Source organism: Stylophora pistillata, chromosome 6 (assembly GCF_964205215.1).
Source record: "Stylophora pistillata chromosome 6, jaStyPist1.2, whole genome shotgun sequence".
In the NCBI taxonomy this organism is placed as follows: domain Eukaryota; kingdom Metazoa; phylum Cnidaria; class Anthozoa; order Scleractinia; family Pocilloporidae; genus Stylophora; species Stylophora pistillata.
This window is the reverse complement of record NC_142524.1, coordinates 24,477,767-24,498,643: the sequence shown is the minus strand read 5'-3', so window position 1 is coordinate 24,498,643 and position 20,877 is coordinate 24,477,767. Positions and strand designations below refer to the sequence as shown.

Here is a 20,877-nt window from a genome sequence, read left to right as displayed (position 1 = left end):
ACCTTTTTACACTCATAGTCCACGTGAGCCATCCAAGTCGAAAATTGTTGAATACCACGCCTAGGTATTTAAAAGTAGTTTCGCAAGATATGGAATTTCCGAGAAGATTAAGATTTAAAATACAATCGCGCTCTTATGCCTTCGAGATGTAAATACTACACACTTAGTTTTTGAAGCATTGAGAACAAGAGTGTTGTCTTCTAGCCATTCAGATAGACACTGAAGATCTTGGATATATCAACAAAGTTGAAATGGTAAATTAGCCACCGTAATGATTACAAAAGCTGACGTTTCGAGCGTTAGCCCTTCGTCGGAGCGATATATCCAAATTATTTGGTTATTTGCTCCGACGAAGGGCTAACGCTCGAAACGTCAGCTTTTGTAATCATTACGGTGGCTAATTTACCATTTCAACTTTGTTGATATATCCAAATTATTTCGTTACTGCCACAGACGCAGCCCCAAACAGTTTCTTTCGAAACTATCAGCCTTTACTGAAGATCTTGGTTAATGTAAAAAGTTAGATTGTCTACTGTTCGGCCAGCAAGATATAAAACTGTGTCGTCAGCGTACATATTCACAGAACAGTGTTTAACACAACGGGGTAAATCATTAATGTAGACAATGAATGACAAGGTCCGAGGATGGACCCTTGCGGCACTCCAGAAGATATGGCAAGCTCTTCAGATTATTGAGAATCAATGTGCACGAACTGCTTTCTTCCCGTGAAGTAGTTCTTAACCGATGGAAGGCTTTCGTTACATATACCATAATAGTATAATTTTCTAAGCAAAATGTCATGGTCAACTGCGTCGAAAGCCTTTGCCAGGTCATTAAACACAGAACCAGTCGCTAAGCCCTTATCCATATTCATGAGAATCTCGTCGGTGGAATAAGATACAGCCGTCTCAGTTGAGTGCATTCTTCTAAAACCGGATTGTTATTTACAGAGCAAGTTATGATCGTCAAAAAAACTTGCAAGTTGCGTGTGGATTAAACGTTCTAGGACTTTAGTTACTACTGGTAATACGGATATGGAGCGGTAGTTTTTAGGGTCATCTTTTGAACCTGATTTATGCAGAGGGGTCACCTTCCCTTCTTTCCATTCAGCAGGGATAACGTTTTGTTGGATAGTTAAATTGAAAATGACCGACAATGGAGAAGCCAGGGCGTCTGATCCGTCCTTTAGTAGACGAGATGGAATACCATCAACACCTGTCGCTTTCTTCGATTTTAAATCTTTAAGAGCCTTACTAACCTCTGATACAGTGATCTTTCGTAGATTAAATTTTTCTGGACGATCAATTTGCGGCAGCCATTTGGAAAAAGATCGCGCGCTAGATCGGTGGATCCACCTTAAATCTTCGACATAAGAGACAAAGAAGCGACTAAAAGTGTTACACTTGTCTTTAATTTGCTTCATTTGCCGTACGAGCATCAGCGCTGTTACTCTTTGAGCCACTTCCGAGTAGTTGTTTTAGGTTTTTCCAGGTCCCACGGGAATCTCCTCTTGTCTCCCGGAATTGTTCATAACAATATCTTTGTTTCTCTTTTCTGAGCTTCAAAGTCACAGCATTTCGTAAGCACTTGTAAGAGCTCTAGTGAAGGTCATTGTTTGTCCTCAATGCCAGATTATGAAAGTGATCTCTTTCATTCATTAGTTGTTTCACCTCGCATGTCAGCCACGGTACCTTATGTCCCCTGACTCGCACACGGATTCTTGGGGCATGGGAGTCTGCGAAGGAATTTATCAATGACCACGGAACTTTATTTAGATCTTCAATGAAAGCATCACGATTGAAACGCTTGAAACTCCGGGTGTCAATTATCCTCGGGGGAGGCGGTTTTAAACGATGTAGTTTACGGACGGCATATGTCGCAGAGTGATCACTAAAGCCAACTGGTATTACCCCCGAGACATATAGATCCGGACGACTGGTAAAAAATAAATCTATCAGAGTCTTTGAATTTTCAGTTATGCGAGGGAAATTGTGAATAATCTGCCACAGAGTAAACTCTTTCGTCATGTTAATAAAGCGCTTTTTGTAGATGCGGGTTTGGTCGACTGTTTCAGATCGAAATTCAGATCACCGTTAATGAGAGTTTCCCTTTCCTGATCAGCCATTACTGTTAACATGTTTCTCAAGCCCTCAACGTAAGTCGTTACGTCATCCACATTCGGCGGGCGGTAGCAGGAACAGAAAATAAAGCCTTTAGATTTTGGAGGTGTTATTTCCATCCAAAGACATTGAATATCCAGTTGATCATTTTCAAATTCTTGAATAACCTTGTAATCGAGGTTCGAGGAAACGTAGATGAGAACACCACCATTTCGGCGGGTTTTGTCTCTTCGTACAAGTGAGTAGCCGGGAAGCTGAATTTCACTGTCACTCATTGGTGAATCTAGCTAAGTTTCGTCCAGGGATAGAACGTGCGGTGGGTGGGTCTCGCAAAAAATCCGCATCTCATCGATCTTGTTGACAAAACTTCGCACATTCAAATGACAAATTCTTAGTCCTTTGACCGTACTCAACTTGTAATTTCTATTTTGAGAAATTGATTCAGGACCAGGGTTTCGCTCAACATTAGCACTGGACAAGAGTAGCGATAAGCATAGGTAATAGGCTAAAGCAGAGGTGGTGTGCTTTGAGAGTTTGACTTTATGGTTGCCCGCCATGTTGACTGCTCGAGCTGCAAACTCATTCAGCGCAGTTTTAGCTAATTGTCCCGTGGAGTCGCTTTTCCAGCACTCGTTTAATCCTTCCAAAGGTTCTGTACCAAGCAAGACTACCATGTCGAAACATTTTACGCCGGTTTACTGGGATAATAAAGCAAAGAAGTTAAGTAGACAACTGCCGAGATACCAACCAACCCTGTCGCCGCCATGTACAACCAATATTGCCTTTCCAGTAGACGCTATTACCACAAGGCTAAACTTGCTTTTCTCTGTCTTCACTGATTAGTTCCTAGTTACTTTTCATCATATTTTACCAGATTTTCGAATATTCACAACTATTCCACGAGGCAAAGTATGAGGCTATCCCTACCAAAAGTAAAACAAAATGTTGGGAAAAGGACCATTCTTTAGTTCATCCTCGGTGTAAAAACCTGTAAAGGTCACGAGTGACGTAAAACAAAGACAACAAAACATTAAAAACAATAGCGCACAGCAAAAATATACCTTATGAAACAAAGAAAACCTCGTCAGGTTTTTACACCGAGGATGACTCCTTTCTTTTTGCTGGCGCAGAAATTTTTAATAAACTCCCTTTAAACATTGTGAAGAGTGAAAACATTCAAACGTTCTGCCACCGAGCAAGACACTTCTTTTCATCTTAGCTTTGATATTTTATCTACTATTTTAGGTCTTAATTGTGTTTTGGCTTTGTAGTCTTAGGCTGTAAATGTAGTTTTAGAATTGTAGTCATATATATACATATATATATATATGTAATTAAAAATCTTGATTTAAATTCTTTTTAAGAAACAGGACCCCTATGGATACCAGCCTTAGAGCTGAATGGGCTACCCTGTGTGAATAAAGCTTTACTTACTTCTGTTTAACTTAAGTAACAAAGTATATAAGTGAGTCGCTTGGCCAAGGGCGTCACGTTTGCCGCGTGCAGCCCATACTCCAGCGTGGTCTTGCGAGGTTTGTCTTCAATTAGTATTATCTCGAGGCTGTTTAGATGGTTATTCAGCGAGCCCAAAAAAAAGAAAGGTCCCAGCCACCTGAAGGTGCACGGTTTTGAAATCCAGGACGAGTTTCAGTGGCTAAAAGATCGTGGATCTAGGGTAAGGTAATATTGTTAATGTCACGTGTAGCTACATGTACAATACAGTATTATTGTCTTAATAAAATTACATCTTGTTGAAGTTGGAAATATGTACTCATCAATGGCTTTCCCAGGATTAGGGGTGGGAGATGGCAGTAAGGCAGTGCATAAATGTCAAAATCCCTAACCAAGAGGCGGGAGGCTGCAAACCAACCCACCCCCCCCCCCCCCACCTCTACCCTGGGACAACCCATCGATAGGTGCAGTAAGGTAGTATAGGGCCATGCAGAAATCTTACCATAGATTACAGGAAATCAGAAAACAACTGCATTTAATCTTGATTATGTAGTTTTACCAATAAAAACAGTGCTGCACCTCACTAAATGGTCTCTGCGCATCACATGTTACAGTAACCACAGTTTGTCATTCATGTGAGAAGTAGCTCTGCTTTTAACACTTAAGGTTACCGTGCACCTTCAGGGGTGTCTCGCGTGCAAGCGATGTAGCGCGTCCGATTTAAACTGTAGATATCTAAACTCCATATCAAATTAAAGCTTATAGGACTGGCTATCAGACTCTACCAAAAATTTTGAAAAAAAATTAATCGTCGAATTTTTCACGACTTCTAAATGCGAGCGTTCGAATCACCTTTTGAACGTTACATATTAAAGCGAATTTTGTTTTGCGCTTATCTAATGTGCTCCTCCGTTTCCGGGGCCAAAGCGCTAAAATAACGTGTCTGTGATTTGCCATATTCAATTTCAGTGAAAAGCTACAGAACATTTTTGAAATAGGATTAAAAAAATGTGGAGTGATCGTACAAATTCACTCTTGATAAAAAAGTATTTAGAAATAAAAAATTCAGAGACACGTTTATGTTAACTAGCTACTGTCAAAATTTGAGAGCATTCGAACAAATTCCTTTTGACTTGTAGTTCTTAAAAGGTGATTCGGGCGCTCGCATTTAGAAGTTGTGAAACACTCGACATTTAATTTTTTTCAAAATTTTTGGTATAGTCTGACAGCCAGTCCTATAAGCTTTAATTTGATATAGTGGTTTAGATATCTTCAGTTTAAACCAGACGCGCTACATCGCTTGCACGCGAGACACCACTGGAGTGTAGTTGGATAATAAGTTCTGTTAGTATATCGCTGGCAGCGCCCACGGGCGATATGAAGCGAATCCTGTGTTGTGATTGGACACTCGAGCGGGCATGATGGGCCCATCTTGCCTGCTTAGGATTGCCCGCTTTGATCCCGGGTAAGAAAAAAAATTGAGTCAGTACTAACTTTGCAATTCTTGTATAGAGAAGTAAAGAGAGCTAGAGGACAGTCAAAACAAAGAAAATATAGATGATTCTAGTGGCTTTATTTTGCTACAAACACAGTTGGCTTTCTTTCCTGGCTCTCGTAGTAAACAAGTCATTCTTGATTCTTGATAAAGTGAAATCTTTTTCTTAAACAGTAAATCCGTTATTGACCAGGCTTGTTCGGTGAAGATAGCTGGGTATTAGCTTCGTTCTTTTTTTTTTTTTGCATATTTATGGTCCTCCACTTCGTCTTGGTCATAAAGAATGCAAATTTCGCGATTCATTCATAAGCGTTTTCTCGGCCTTCATTCGTGGTATCCTCTTCTGAAGAGGCCCAAATAAAACCTACTATAGTTAGGTTCTCTTGGACTTTCTTTCCATTTCAATCCTCACTGTTTTCCCCATTTTAACTTGTCTCAAACATTTTCTTTCACTTGGTCTAATGATGTACGAAACAGTTTTGAGCCCATGTAAATAATCTGTGACAAAATATAGGCTTTTAGTTTGGATCGGGAATTCATTACGTCATTTGCGCAGAAGGACCCCAGTTTACCCAAAATAGAATTTGGATGTTAATTTCGTTTAATTCGCATGGAATTAATTTATATATTGATTGTTATAAGGCAGCACTTTTTTCTAATTTATTTTATCACTAATTGATTGATTGATTGATTGATTGATTGGACTTGTTCATTTATTTTCAGGTAAGTACAGTGGAACTGGAAGGAGACGAACCATGGAGATCCCTGAGTAACTGCTCGGTCCCAGACTCTAAAACTGCCACTCCTTGAATTAATTATTTTTAGGATTGTGCTGTTAATGATGCACACACATTGTAAATAGTTGGAAATCTCGAATTTTAAGCGCAGTCCTACGATCTCGAGCTTTAATTTAATGGGTTGAAAAGAAAATGTAAGTTTCTTTTGTTAACTTGGACAGAGAACATTTTCTGTCCTCTCGATTTAGGATCACTTTCAAATATTTTCGCTGGCGAAGGAGGTATTTTACTGAAGCTGAATGGAAGGAATTTTCGGAACTTGTGCTGTTTCTAAAATTTGCAAAAACAGTTCAGACGGCAAGCTGTTTAAACTAAGAATTTCACTTTATTTTAAGCGACAGACGGTTTCTAATTAAACAAAACTTCCAACTAAACAGATGTTCCTTAATGACGTCCGTCATCTTCCAGCTGTTTTCACTGAGGTTCTTCACTCTCGCAGTTTAAAGTACGTGCGGCCTCACAAATGCGTCTTTGATGTTCAACTGCCTGAAACAGTAATATTTGAAATGAAACGTGCTATTTCAAATGACAGAAGTGACCGATCAAAAATTAAAAACTTCATTTCTTTTTGTCTCTGTACGTTCAAATTTGACGCGCGACGCCAGCTAGCGCCCATATTGTACTTGAAAAGCCTATTCTCCTAACTGATGCATTTCACCCGTTTTCATAGCCCCTGAGGGCAATTTTTTTTTACGAGACCACAATACAGCTACAGTGGTAAAACATCGAGCATGCGCTAAGGAATCAATTTTGGCCCACTGCGCCGATTTCCCGCGCAAAAATTTTAAAGGAAAACTTGAGAAACAACTATTATTCAAGCATTTCTCAGTCAGCCATCACTGAGATTGAGGTGTGATGTCCGATAGAGAAACTTAGTGGATAATATTCTTGTTTCTTTCTATCAGTACCTGTTCACTGAAGAGCTTAGGAGAATTGCAAGAAAATCCTAATTTCCGATTGATCACCTCGAGCGGTAACAGGTTAAGGGACATCGCAGTTAGTTTTTAAACCAAACAGATCCAAACCTTAATCCCTACTCTAAATGAGTTTTAAAAACTAGGATTATTCTTTAAGGCGGAAAATAAGAAAGAAAGTTGACTGAGGTATATCACCAGGATCAAGATGAGTTAGTCCTTTTACTTTTGTCTTAACTGAAGATTATAATTCTATTCAGCTCCGGCTGTTACCACAAATACATGTGCTCAAATTTTTTTTTTGTCCTAGAAAAATTAAAAATGTTCAGCTTACGCTTTGCCAATTTGAATTGTTTAAACGAATGTTAATGCTTGAGCTACCTTCTTTTCCCGGTTCAGTGAAAAGCGCTTACAATTACGCGATGTCTTTGAGCATGATGGAACAGTTAGGACAGCTTCACTATCCTGAAAAAAGGTCAGCAATAAAACTGTAGCCATGAGGCACAGAAAACCCAAAGATTTTGACAGCTTATTCATGGTGAAAAACAGCGGATGCTAATCAATGTGTAACCTTTCTCTAGAGCAACGTAACTGTTAGATCGATCGCTTTGACGAGGGGTTTATATTTCTTAGTTTTGGCAATTATCGACTTCTAAATTTAGTACAAGTCAAACGGTAAATAAAATTTAATTGAACTCTCCGGCGCGCGGTCTGTTACTAATGGATTTTTATGTTCTGTATTATTGAATTACAGGCTACATTCGACCCTGCCGGCTTATACTTTCTATCGCCTTATTAAGCTGAGCGTCGATACACATGTCGAAATTAGAAAGGTTTGGAGCAGGATTCGGCGGGAGGGGCTGTACATGTGAAAATTCAGCCCCCTCTTTTTTCACTCTGTTTGTGAGCACTGTCAAGACCAGTGCAGTTTATTTTCGTTATAAAAGTCTCTTAAACAACCAATTAAAGACCAGGAAGAATTCATTGAAGACGAGTGACGCCTTTTAACTGTATACTTATTCTACAGATCCCTCCTTCCTCCATAAACGCGTAAAAATGAAATGAAATGAATGATTCACGTGCTCCTCGTGTGCCCCTTCTTTGTGATTAGTCTTTCTCTGAATAGACCCACGGCAATAAGGAATCTATTTATTAAATACTTATTCAACTGTAGGGAAACTTTGAATGTGGTAACTTCTGATGATCCTGGTAGTGAGTGAAACGACAGCCTCCCTCAGTGATGGCCTCATCGAAAGGCACCGACGGGTTGGATCCTCGAACAGGTCTCTGTGATGTGTTATTTGACAATAAAGCTTAATCTAACTGTGCCACCTGCGTACATAAGAATAATCAAGTGGGACTTGACACCTTGAGGGGTAGGGTGCAGATCTGGAGAGGTAGGGTGCAGAGCGCCTCGTGTGTCATGCAATAGGTCTGCCCGCAGGTCATAACCCTCCTTTCCTTTGAAAAATCCCAGTTACGCGCGCCCTGATTCCCTCTTAATATATTCTCTTTTTTTTTTATCGTTGAATAACATTTGAATGAATTCAAAGCCCTGCCATACTGATCCTAATCTGCATAAATAAATTGCGAAGAAAAGATCCCCGAAGTGTCTACAAAATGTTTAGCATATTATTTTAAGTAGATACCTACTATCATAGGGGGAAGTTCATGATAAATATTTAAAAAGGTACTGAGGAAAATCAACAGATAGCTGGTGACTTTTATTGGCAAAACCTTTCAATACGGAGAAACAATTCTCTGATAGATTCTGTCAATCTATCATGAACTTGGTACAAAAAGCTGTAACAACTTAACGTTAACATGTATATGAAGTAATAGTGATCAGTGGTATGTACCTTCAATTAAAGCGCCAAGCTGGTCTTCGCCATGGAGCTAAAATTTACCATTTTCAGTTAGTCTTAGTCAACTGTGCGAGACCCAAATGTTAGAAATAGAGGCAATAACTCCGTATGCTCAAAATTCTTTTGCACGAAGCGATAAAACGTTTACCATACTTGCACTCTTTTTTATGTTATTGGGGACAAGTCCTTATTTGTTGCCTGGGAGGGAGTCGGGGAATGGGGGGGGGGGGGGTTAAGTTGGAGGATTCTGGTGGATCGGTTGGTTTTCAAGGGGAACGGAACGGGGATCAGTCGTCGCTAACAGAGTATGAACGAGGATATTTAGCAAATTGACTGCCAATGAAGGGGGTCATAATGATACTAAACACACAAGGGGGGGAGGATTTGATATATTTTATTTTGACACAACTAGAATCTTCCCATTCCATCCCATCCCCCTACCCCGTCCAGGATATAAAGAATGACCGGACCTTTAGTGCAGGTTGCGAGTAGCCGCCAACTTACAGCCAGAGGATTAAGAAAAAAAATCCTAAAAATAAAATGAGCTTATTTACCTATTAAAATAAAACTGAGGCGAAGTTTCAGGTCTACCACACAGCGTAACTATCGACCATCGTAATGACCATAACTGCTGAACAGGTTTAGGGTTCGCGCTTACCGATCAAAGATGGACAAGCATCGAAATGTCCAGATGGATTGATCGTTTCTTTGCATATCTCCACTGCGATCGAAAAACAAAGCAGATGGAATTGCACAGCACAAAGTTATACTTCTTATCTATTTTGTAAGCGCGGTAGTCGATCTATTTTACTCCAGGCAATGTCACAGTAATCAAATAAAGGGAGAATTAAAGCATTATGAACAAGTGTTGCGGCCTCTTTTGTGACGAAACTTCTAATATGGCCCAGAATGACTAACTGTCGATGCCACCTTTTTACACACATGTCCACATGAGCCTTCCAAGTCATAAAATTGTCGAACACCACGCCTAGGTATTTAAAAGTAGTTTCGAAAGATATGGACTTTCCGAGAAGATTAAGATTTAAAATACAATCGCGCTCTTTATGCCTTCGAGATGTAAATACTACACACTTAGTATTTGAAACATTGAGAACAAGATTGTTGTCTTCTAGCCATTCAGATAGACACTGAAGATCTTGGTTAAGTTAAAAAGTTAGATTGTCTACTGTTTGGCCAGCAAGATATAAAACTGTGTCGTCAGCGTACATATTCACAGAACAGTGTTTGACACAACGGGGTAAATCATTAATGTAGACAATGAATAACAAGGTCCGAGGATGGACCCTTGCGGCACTCCAGAAGTTATGGCAAGCTCTTCAGATTATTGAGAATCAATGTGCACGAACTGCTTTCTTCCCGTGAAGGAGTTCTTAAACCATGGAAGGCTTTCGTTACATATACCATAATAGTATAATTTTCTAAGCAAAATGTCATGGTCAACTGCGTCGAAAGCCTTTGCCAGGTCAATAAACACAGAACCAGTGCCTAAGCCCTTATCCATATTCATGAGAATCTCGTCGGTGGAATAAGATACAGCCGTCTCAGTTGAGTGCATTCTTCTAAAAAACCGGATTGTTATTTACAGAGCAAGTTATGATCGTCAAAAAAACTTGCAAGTTGCTTGTGGATTAAACGTTCTAGGACTTTAGTTACTACTGGTAATACGGATATGGAGCGGTAGTTTTTAGGGTCATCTTTTGAACCTGATTTATGCAGAGGGGTCACCTTCCCTTCTTTCCATTCAGCAGGGATAACGTTTTGTTGGATAGTTAAATTGAAAATGACCGACAATGGAGAAGCCAGGGCGTCTGATCCGTCCTTTAGTAGACGAGATGGAATACCATCAACACCTGTCGTTTTCTTCGATTTTAAATCTTTAAGAGCCTTACTAACCTCTGATACAGTGATCTTTCGTAGATTAAATTTTTCTGGACGATCAATTTGCGGCAGCCATTTGGAAAAAGATCCCGCGCTAGATCGGTGGATCCACCTTAAATCTTCGGCATAAGAGACAAAGAAGCGACTAAAAGTGTTACACTTGTCTTTAATTTGCTCCATTCGCCGTACGAGCATCAGCGCTGTTACTCTTTGAGCCACTTCCGAGTAGTTGTTTTAGGTTTTTCCAGGTCCCACGGGAATCTCCTCTTGTCTCCCGGAAATGTTCATTATAATATCCTTACGAATGACGCACGATCCTCGCAGTAGAGAGCACTATTTATGCAATAGCGAAAATCAGACCTGAAAAAAATCAGGCCTGTACGGGATTCGAACCACTGACCTCTGCGATACTAGTGCAGCGCTCTACCAATTGAGCTAACAAGCCAACTGGGAGCAGGCCGTTAAGTTGATTCGTAATAAACCCGTGATGATAAATCAGATACGGTGAGTATATGAAGTTCATATATTTTGAACTGCGGTTATAGATACGAATGATGCACGATCCTCGCAGTAGAGAGCGCTATTTATGCAATAGCGAAAATCAGACCTGAAAAAAATCAGGCCTGTACGTACAGGTTTATTACGAATCAACTTAACGGCCTGCTCCCAGTTGACTTGTTAGCTCAAGTGGTAGAGCGCTGCTCTAGTATCGCAGAGATCAGTGGTTCGAATCCCGCACAAGACTGATTTTTTTCAGGTCTGATTTTCGCTATTGCATAAATAGCGCTCTCTACTGCGAGGATCGGGCATCATAAGTAGTGTATGGAAAGTTTACTGGTGGTTGATTTTTACTGCATTTACATGTACCACACCTTTGAGCTACAAGTACATGTCACTTTCTGTTCTGCTTTTAGGCTGCACGTAGTTATGTCAAACAAAAAACCAGGTAAGATTTCCCTCCTTACTTTTGCAATTTTTCAAATTTGTAAAAACAGTTCAGACGGCAAGCTGTTTAAACTAAGCATTTTACTTTTATTGTAAGTGACAGAGTGTTTTAAATTTAACAAAACTTTCAACTAAACAGGTATTCTTTAATAGCGCCCGTCATCTTCCACCTGTCTTGACTGTAGTTCCTCACTTTCGCAGTTTAAAGTACGTGCGGCCTCACAAATGCGTCTTTGATGTTCAGCTGCCTGAAACAGTAATAATTGAAACGGAACGTGCTATTTCAAATGACAGAAGTGACCGATCACAAATTAAAAAGTCAACTTAATTTCTTTTTGTCTCTGTACATTCAAATTTGACGCCAGCTTGCGCCCAGACTGTACTATTCTCCTGATTGATGGTTAAAACATTTTGCATTTCGCCCATTTTCATAGCTTCTGAGGGCAATTTTTTTACGAGACCACAACACAGCAACCCAGCGGTAAAACGTCGAGCATGCGCTAACGAATAAATTTTGGCCGGCTGCGCCAGTTTCCCGTACAAAATTTTAAAGGAAAACTTGAGAAACAACTACTGTTTAAAAGTTTCTCAGTCAGCCATCACTGAGAATGAGGTGTGATGTCCGATACACAACCTTAGTGGATAATTTTCTACTTTCTTATTACTCAGTACCTGTTCACCAAAGAGTTGCAAGAAAATCGTAATATCCAAATGGATCACCTCGATCGGTAACAGGTTAAGGGACATCACAGTTAGTTTTTAAACCAAACAGATCCAAACCTTAATCCCTACTCTGAATAAATTTTGAGAACTAGGATTATTCTTTAAGCCGGAAAAAAAGAAAGGAAGTCGACTGAAGTATATTACCAGGACCAAAATGATTCAGTCCTTGTGCTTTTGTCCTAACTGAAGATTATAATTCTATTCAGCTCCGGCTGTTACCACAAATACATGCACTCAATTTTTTTTGTTTTTGTTTTTTGTCGTGGACAAATTTAAAAAATGTCCCACTCACACTTCGACAATTTCAAGTGCTTAAATAAAAGTAAACAGTTGTGTTACCTTCTCTGCCTGGTTAAGTAAAAAGCGCTTATTTCCAGGACAACGTGGGGAACCCTTTGGGCATTTTGAAGTGGGCACGAGAGCTTCACTCTCCTGAAAAGAAGTCATCATTAAAACTGAAGCCACAAGGCACAGGAAACCCAAGGATTTTGACATCTTATTCGTGGTGGAATACAGTGTAACCTTTCCCGAAAGCGACTGAACTGCTAGATCGTTCGCTTTGACACGGGGTTATATATTTCTTAGTTTTGACAGTTATCGACATCACGTTGTTAATTACCTTCTAAATTTAATACAAGTCAAACGGTCAATAACATTCAATTTAACTCTTCGACGCGCGCTCTGTTACTAATGGATTTTTATGTTCTGAATTTTTCAAATGAAAAGGAACTTATCCCTAACTAGCTAAGCGTCAGAGACAATACTGCGTTATTTGACATACTGAATTACAGGCTACATTCGACCCGGCTTATACTTTCTACTGCCTTATTTAGCTGAGCGTAAACATGTCCAAATGAGAAAGGTTCGGGGCAGGATTCGGCGAGAGGGGCTGTACATGTGAAACGTCCACCCCCTCTTTTCTCACTCTGTTTATGAGCACTGTCAAGACCAGTGCAGTTTATTTTCGTTATAAAAGTCTCTTAAACAACTAATTTAAGACCAGGGAGAATTCGTTGGACAAGAGTGACGGGTTTTAACTGCACACTTATTCTACAGATTCTCCCGCCCTCCATAAACGCACAAAAATGAAATGAAATGAACGATTCACGATACCATCTGTGCCCGAACAGACAGACAAGCTACACATTGAATTTAAAAAATATAATTTTTTTAACTTTTCACTGCCACTCTTGGCGTTTTCACTAACAATATAGGAGGAATTCTTCATCAATACTTCTTAAAGGACTAGTTCAGCGACTTGGGAGCCCGTACGTACAGCTGGCTCATCTGGCTTTGTTCTCAGAATATTATTCTTCTGTCGGAACAACTGAGGTTCCCGAGGAGTTTGATTGACGTATTTAATCTAATTTCTGCCTGATGGAGAGACAAAGCACATTCGGTTTGTGATCAGCACTTAAGATACATTTTTTATTGTTATTATTTTGGCTTCTCGAGTACGTTTTAAATACATTTTGAATTTTAAAAGAGACATTTTCGTAAACAGCTTTGCGAGAGCTACTTTACCTCGGCGATCTTGGCCTTTGTTACTACTTTTCAGGCGCTCATTAAAAAAATCTTTAACTTTAACGGAGGTTCAAATATCCAGACGAGATATTCTTGGAATTAAAAAAAAAAAGGATATTGATTGCGTGAATGTGTTTAGATCAATGGGAAAAAGCCGTTAACAAAACAGCGCATGGAGGTATAGTTATATGTTTTGGGGCCGATTTAGAGTTATTTTAGCCCGAGCCTCTAGGCAAGGATTTACAGACTCTATCTTAGAGGGGTTCAAAACATATTTATAACTAAGAGCATATACTATATTGCTATTATTTTCACTTTGAAGTACATGGATACATAAAAACTGAGAAAAACGACGATAAAATTAAAGAGTCTGAAAATGCAAGCGGGTTAAACAGCTAAAATCTCCATCTTAGCCCGGCCGCAAACAGTGCCACATTGCCTGACAAAGAGATGATAATATGTGTGTCTTTCTTTTTCAACTTTGCATACATTTATATTAGAGAGGCCAGCCAGCGTCTTGAGCCATGGGCTTTTGGTATATTGTTTGACAAGCTACAGGCCTAAATGGACCACATTTTTTTATAATCAACTGATCAAGTTCAAAGGTGACAAAACAAAAGATCTTTATTCAAAGGAGTTTGATCCTAGCATATGGAATATGCAATTATCTAGGCCATGTATGCAATTACGTACACGACAAAAGGAAGTTGTTTTACTTTAGAGAGAAAAATATTTAAATACCTTTAAAAAGATGGCGTAACCGGTGCCTTCTATTCAACTGAAAGGAATTAGTTTCTAATGCTGAAAATAGTTCACGAACCCTAAAAGAATCAACTCTTGGTAAAAAATTTGTTCTTCGTATGGCGTCGTTAGACTTTCTTAATTGAAAGTTTAATTTGTGGTTTAACTAAAATTGCTTTATATGATGTGCAATTCTCATTTAAATATACTGAAAATATATGTTATTATAAATAGCTCGATAGGTCAATGTCCTTCTCTATTCTTTAATTTCCATCATCCTTAGAATAAACACGTAACTATTACGTTAATTTTTTTACGACATGTTGAGTTTTTACTGTCGAAAAAATGTATATATTGCAGGTGGTTCTATCTCCAGATGACTAATATATGAAGGCAGAGATCAAAAGAAACCGAACAGTGCTCAAACCCGGCCCATCTGCAGTTGCAACACTCAGAAATGGCGGAAGATTTAAGCCGATCATGTTAATTGAAAGAATCTATCCAAAATTCAGAAATTATTTTCAGTAGAACAGCCTTGCTGGCTATCTTCCTTTTTATGGCTCCATCGATCCCCACTAATATACTTCTCGTGCGGTTTTAATCACCATGCGTGCGACTAATTAAAGTGAAATAGATTGGTGGGCTTTATTATGTGTCTATACGTGTACTTTGAATTGTGTAACAAAAATTTGTCCTGTTTGACCACGCTGTTACTTTTCTTTTATCTTTTATCATACTTCTCTCAGAAAAAAAGAGGAAAATAAAGACGTTCTCGGCCCGGATACGTTCTTACTATGTTCTTAAATTTTGGCTAATCTCAGCCTGGCCGTCCTTATTTGGAGAAAAAGAGTGCCTTGGAGGATAGACGCATAGATGACGTCGCTTCAACAACTTTTTCGCTTCTTTATTTCATGAAATAAATAGTGGTAAGAACATTATTGACACACTCGGCTGCTACTCGTGCGCCACTTCTTAGTTTTATCATTTAATTTGGATATATCAACAAAGTTGAAATGGTAAATTGGCCACCGTAACGATTACAAAAGCTGACGTTTCGAGTGTTAGCCCTTCTTTGTGTTCTTTCTCTAAGTATACCCACGGCAGTAAGGAATCTATTTATTAAATACTTATTCAACTTTTAGGCAACTTTGAATGTGGTCATTTCTGATGATCCTAGCAGTGAGTGAAACGTCAGCCTCCAACGGGTTGGATCCTCGAACAGGTCTCGGTGATGTGTTCTTCAACATTAAAGCTTAATCTAGTAGTGCCACCTGCGTACATAAGTATAATCAAGTGGGGCTTAAAACCTTGAGGGGTAGGGTGCAGACCTTGAGGGGTAGGGTGCAGACCTTGAGGGGTAGGGTGCAGACCTTGAGGGGTAGGGTACAGAGGGCTACGTATGTCATGCGATAGGTCTGCCCACAGGTCATAACCCTCCTTTCCTTTGAAAAATTCCAGTTACGCGCGCCCTGATTCCCACTTAATATATTCTTTTTTTTATCGTTGAAGAACATTTGAATAAATTCAAAACTCTGCCGTACTGATGCTAATCTGCATAAACAAATTGGGAAGAAAGGATCCCTGAAGTGTCCACAAAATGTTTAGCATATTATTTTAAGTAGATACTATAGAGGCAATTTCATGATAAATATTGGAAAAGGCACTGAGAAAAATCTAAAAAGCTATAAGACCTTAACGTTAACACGTATGCAATGTAATAGCGATCAGTAGTATAGACCTTCAAAGTGCGAAGCTAGTCTACACCACGGAACTGAAATACGCCATTTTCAGTTTATAATTAGTCAACTGTTCTAGACCCAAAATGTTATAAATGGAGGCAATAACTCCAGTTTCCGCTAAGGTATGCTCAGAATGTTATTGCATGAGAACGTTAAAGATTCACTGAAAGATCGTGAATCGAGGGTAAGCTAATATTGTTGATCTCGCGTGTAGCTGCATGTACGATACAGTATTGATTGATTGATTGATTGATTGATCAAAAATTACATCTTGTTAAAGTTGGAAATAGTGGCACTCATCAATGGCTTTCCTAGGATTAGGGGAGGGGTGGGAGATGGCAGTAAGGCTGTGCGTTATGTCAAAATCCCTAACCAAGAGGGGCGAGGGGGTCTTGCCTACCCAGATATAGATTGCAGGAAATCAGAAGACAACTGCTTTTAATCTTGATTATGCAGTTTTACCACTAAAAACAGTGCTGCACCTCACTAAATGGCCTCTGCACATCACATGTTACAGTAACCACAGTTTGCCATTCATGTGAGAAGTAGCTCTGCTTTAAACACTTAAATGGCAAGAGCAAGATTAAGGCCATTTTCTGCTTTCCTTTCATCAAAATGAACAGCCCACATACACCGACAGTGTAGGGAAAGTCCAGAGGTGGTCTTCGTAAATGCAACGTATCGGTTGTTGATTTTGACTACATTTACATCTACCACACCTTTGAGTTACAAGTACGTGTAACTTTCTGTTCTTTTTTTAGGCTGTACGTAATTATGTCAAACAAGAAAACAGGTGACATTTCCCTCGTTACTCGCGTCGCTTCTAAAAATTTGTAACTCAGTTCAGACGGCAAGCTGGTTAAACTAAGCATTTCACTTTATTGTAAGTGACAGAGGGTTTTTAATTTAACAAAACTTCCAACTAAACAGGTATTCCTTAATGGCGTCCGTCATCTTCCAGCTATCTTCACTGTAGTTCTTCACTTTCGCAGTTTAAAGTACGTGCGGCCTCACAAATGCGTCTTTGATGTTCACGAACTACCTGAAACAGTGATATTTGAAACGGAACGTGCTATTTCAAATGACCGAACTGACTAATCAAAAATTAAAAACTTAACTTCTTTTCGCTCTGTACACTCAAATTTGACGCGTGACGCCAGCTTGCACCCAAATTGTATTATTCTCCTAACTGATGGTTAAAACATTTTGCATTTCGCCCATTTTTATAGCTTCTGAGGGCAATTTTTTTACGAGACCACAACACAGCAACCCAGCGGTAAAACGTCGAGCATGCGCTAATGAATCAATTTTGGCTGGCTGCGCCAATTTCCCGTACAAACATTTTAAAGGAAAACTTGAGAAACAACTACTGTTTAAAGATTTCTCAGTCAGCCATCACTGAGAATAAGGTGTGATGTCCGATAGACAACCTTGGTGGATATTTTTCTACTTTCTTATTACTCATCCGATCAGTACCTGTTCACCAAAGAGTTTAGGAGAATATCTCAAAGATTACAGGTTAATATCTCGAAAGGTAACGGAGAATATCTCGAAACAGGAGAATATCTCGAAAGGTAACAGATTAAGGGACATCGCAGTTAGTTTTTAAACCAAACCGATCCAAGCCTCGATCCCTACTCTGAATACGTTTGGAGAACTAGGATTGTTTTTTAAACCGGAAAAGAAGAAAGAAAGTCGACTGAGGTGTATTACCAAAACCAAAATGATTTATTCCTTGTACAGTCTTGTCCTAACTGAAGATTATAATTCTATTCAGCTCAGGTTGTTACTACAGGCACATGCGCTCATTTTATTTTTTTTTTTTTGTCGTAGAGAAATTTAAAAAATGTCCTACCCACACTTCGACAATTTGAAGTGCTTAAATGAATGTAAATATTTGAGTTACCTTCTCTTCCCGGCTCAGTAGAAAGCGCTTATATGAAGGGCATTTTGGCGAACCCCTCGGACACTGTGGAATGGGCATGAGAGCTTGACTTTCCCGAAAAAAAGTCATCATTAACACTGAAGCCACGAGGCACAGGACACCCAAGGATTTTGACATCTTATTCGTGGTGGAATATAGCGTAACCTTTCCCTATTGCGCGATTGAACTTCTAGATCGTTCGCTTTGAAGGGGGGTTTATATTACTTAGTTCTGACAGTTATCGACATCATTTGGTTAATTACTTTCTGAATTTAGTACAAGTCAAACGATTCATAAAATTTAATTTAACTCTTTGACGCGCGATCTGTTGCTAATTGTTTTTATGTTTTGAAATTGTTAAATGAAAGGGAACTTTGCTGGCTATATTCCCTTTTACTATGGCTCCATGGATCCCCACTAATATACTTCCCGTGCGGTTTTAATCACCATGCGTGCGACTACTTAAAAGGAATTATAACATAACTAAAGCAAAGCGCGCGCTCTGATTGGTTAATTCAGCATCTACTCTTTGCCCATGGGTACATGCTGCTGACGTGAGCAAATGTAAGACTAATTTTCCGCGCTCCCTTGTTTTTTCTGATCAAGTAAGATTTGTTATATAAAAGGGAACTCTTGTTCCAATGTATCAATGTCATGTTATAAAATAAATGGTGAACGCCATAGCGTGTACTATTGAGTTATTGGATGCACTTGGGAGGTTTGCTAAGCACTCAAGAAGCTAGAGTCGCACTCGGCTATCGCCTCGTGCAACTCTTACGCTTCTTTGTGCTTAGCAACCTCCCGCATGCATCCATAACTCAATAGTACACGATAAGGCGTTCACCATTTGTTAACTAGAATGGCAGGCTTTATTATGTGTATATACGTGTACTTTGAATTGTATAACAAACAGTTGTCCTGTTAGATCACACTGTTACTTTTCTTTTACCTTTTATTATACTTCTCACAAAATGAAAGAGGAAAGTAAATACGCTCTCGGCCAGGATATGTTCTAACTATGTTCTTGAAATTTTGGTTAATCGCAGCCTGAACGTCCTTATTTGAAGAAAAAGAGTGTCTTGGAGGATAGAAGCATAGATGACGTCACCTTCAGCAACTTTTTCGCTTCTTTATTTCATGAAGTAATTAGTGGTAAGAATTAATAAAAACATCATTGACACACTCGGCTGCTCCTCATGTGTTACTTCCTTGTGATCTCTCTCTGAATGGACCCACGGTAATAAGGAATCTATTTATTAAATACTTATTCAACTGTAGGGAAACTTTGAATGTGGTCACTTCTGGTGATCCTGGTAGTGAGTGAAACGACAACTTCCCTCAGTGATGGCCTCATCGAAAGGCACCGACGGGTTGGACCTCGACCAGTTCTCTATGATGTGTTCTTTAACATCAAAGCTTAATCTAGCTAGCCGAGTGCCACCTGCGTACATAAGTATAATCAAGTGGGACTTAAGAAAAGTTGCGAAATTTCCGACGGTTGGAAAATTTCGTCATTGGTTTTATTTTTTCCAAAGGACTTTTTTAATGAACTTTTTCGAAAATTATATTAAAAAGTTCTATCGCGGTTTTTTTTCTCCGAAAAATCGAAAAGTTCAAAATACGCCTAAATGGAAAAAAATTTTAATGCGGAGGAACAATTCTTTGATAGACTCGTCAATCTAAAACGAGCTCGGTCTAAAAAGCTATAAGAACTTAACGTCAACATGTATGCGATGTAATAGTGATCAGTAGTATTTATATTCTAATTCGCTACCCCGCTCAAACGAGCCGTATGCGACCCTCTTTATTATGCCCTCGTCAACAAAATTGATAGGAATGATACATCAACGGAATGAAAAACTCGGAAATGTAAAAAGTAAAGCAAGAAAAAGAAACCACCCTACAAAACAATCTAAACTATGTTCGTATATGCAAAAACTTCTTCTAAGAGAAACTGACAATCCCTAGTCACTGGGTATTTAAGTTGAGGGCGTAGGGGCGGCCGTAAGACGCCAATGAATATAAATGACAATAGCTCGAATATTTAGCCTACCTGGCGCTAATGAAGCAATTGTAACAACATTTTGTTACCAGCAACGAAAACACCCTCTCATTGGCAGCAAATGATGGCTGTACAATGGCGATTTTCTTGACAGTAGAGGCCCAGGATGGTATTTCTGCAGCTTTGTTTCTCCACCATCGCCAGGTGTCCGCAAGAGCATCAAAATCATCTGGGATGTTTCCTACAATCGCCAGATATGCTGGGAGTTCATCCTTTAAGGACTGAATCGTGTTATCATCATCGAGAAACGGTACGGCTCTAATCCGACCAACATCTGTACCCCAAAGAAAGGTTTACGTAACCCATGATAAATACATACACCTTCAAAGTGCGAAGCTAGTCTTCGCCACGGAACTGAAACACGCCATTTAATTTTCAGTTTATCATAAGTCAACTGTTCTGGACCCAAGATGTTAGAGATAGAGGCAATAGCTCCACTTTCCGCCAAGGTATGCTCAAAATGTTTTTGCACGAAACGATGAAATGTTTATCATGCTTGCAGTCTTTTGTATGTTGTTGGGGATTAGTCCTAATTTATTACCCAGGGGAGGGAGTTTAGACGATTTTGAGGGATCTGATGGTTTTCAAGTGCAACGGAGAGGGGGCCAGTCGTCGCTGACAAGGCATGGAGGAGAAGCTATAGGAAATTGACTACAAATGAATCGAAGGGGGGTCAT

General features: G+C 39.3%; 3 long non-coding RNA genes across 3 annotated transcripts; all 3 read right to left on the bottom strand.

The window, feature by feature from the left end:
• Positions 1–6,169: 6,169 nt before the first annotated feature.
• On the bottom strand, positions 6,170–7,827 carry LOC148728942 (uncharacterized). The gene is made up of 2 exons (XR_015988822.1): positions 7,160–7,827; positions 6,170–6,350 (listed from the first exon to the last, which is right to left on the bottom strand). It is a non-coding gene; the product is annotated as an uncharacterized LOC148728942 (long non-coding RNA).
• Positions 7,828–11,568: 3,741 nt separating this feature from the next.
• LOC148728941 (uncharacterized) lies at positions 11,569–12,781 on the bottom strand. Its single transcript, XR_015988776.1, has 2 exons — positions 12,550–12,781; positions 11,569–11,735 (listed from the first exon to the last, which is right to left on the bottom strand). It is a non-coding gene; the product is annotated as an uncharacterized LOC148728941 (long non-coding RNA).
• Positions 12,782–17,073: 4,292 nt separating this feature from the next.
• LOC148728940 (uncharacterized) lies at positions 17,074–18,316 on the bottom strand. The gene is made up of 2 exons (XR_015988814.1): positions 18,121–18,316; positions 17,074–17,256 (listed from the first exon to the last, which is right to left on the bottom strand). It is a non-coding gene; the product is annotated as an uncharacterized LOC148728940 (long non-coding RNA).
• Positions 18,317–20,877: the final 2,561 nt, after the last annotated feature.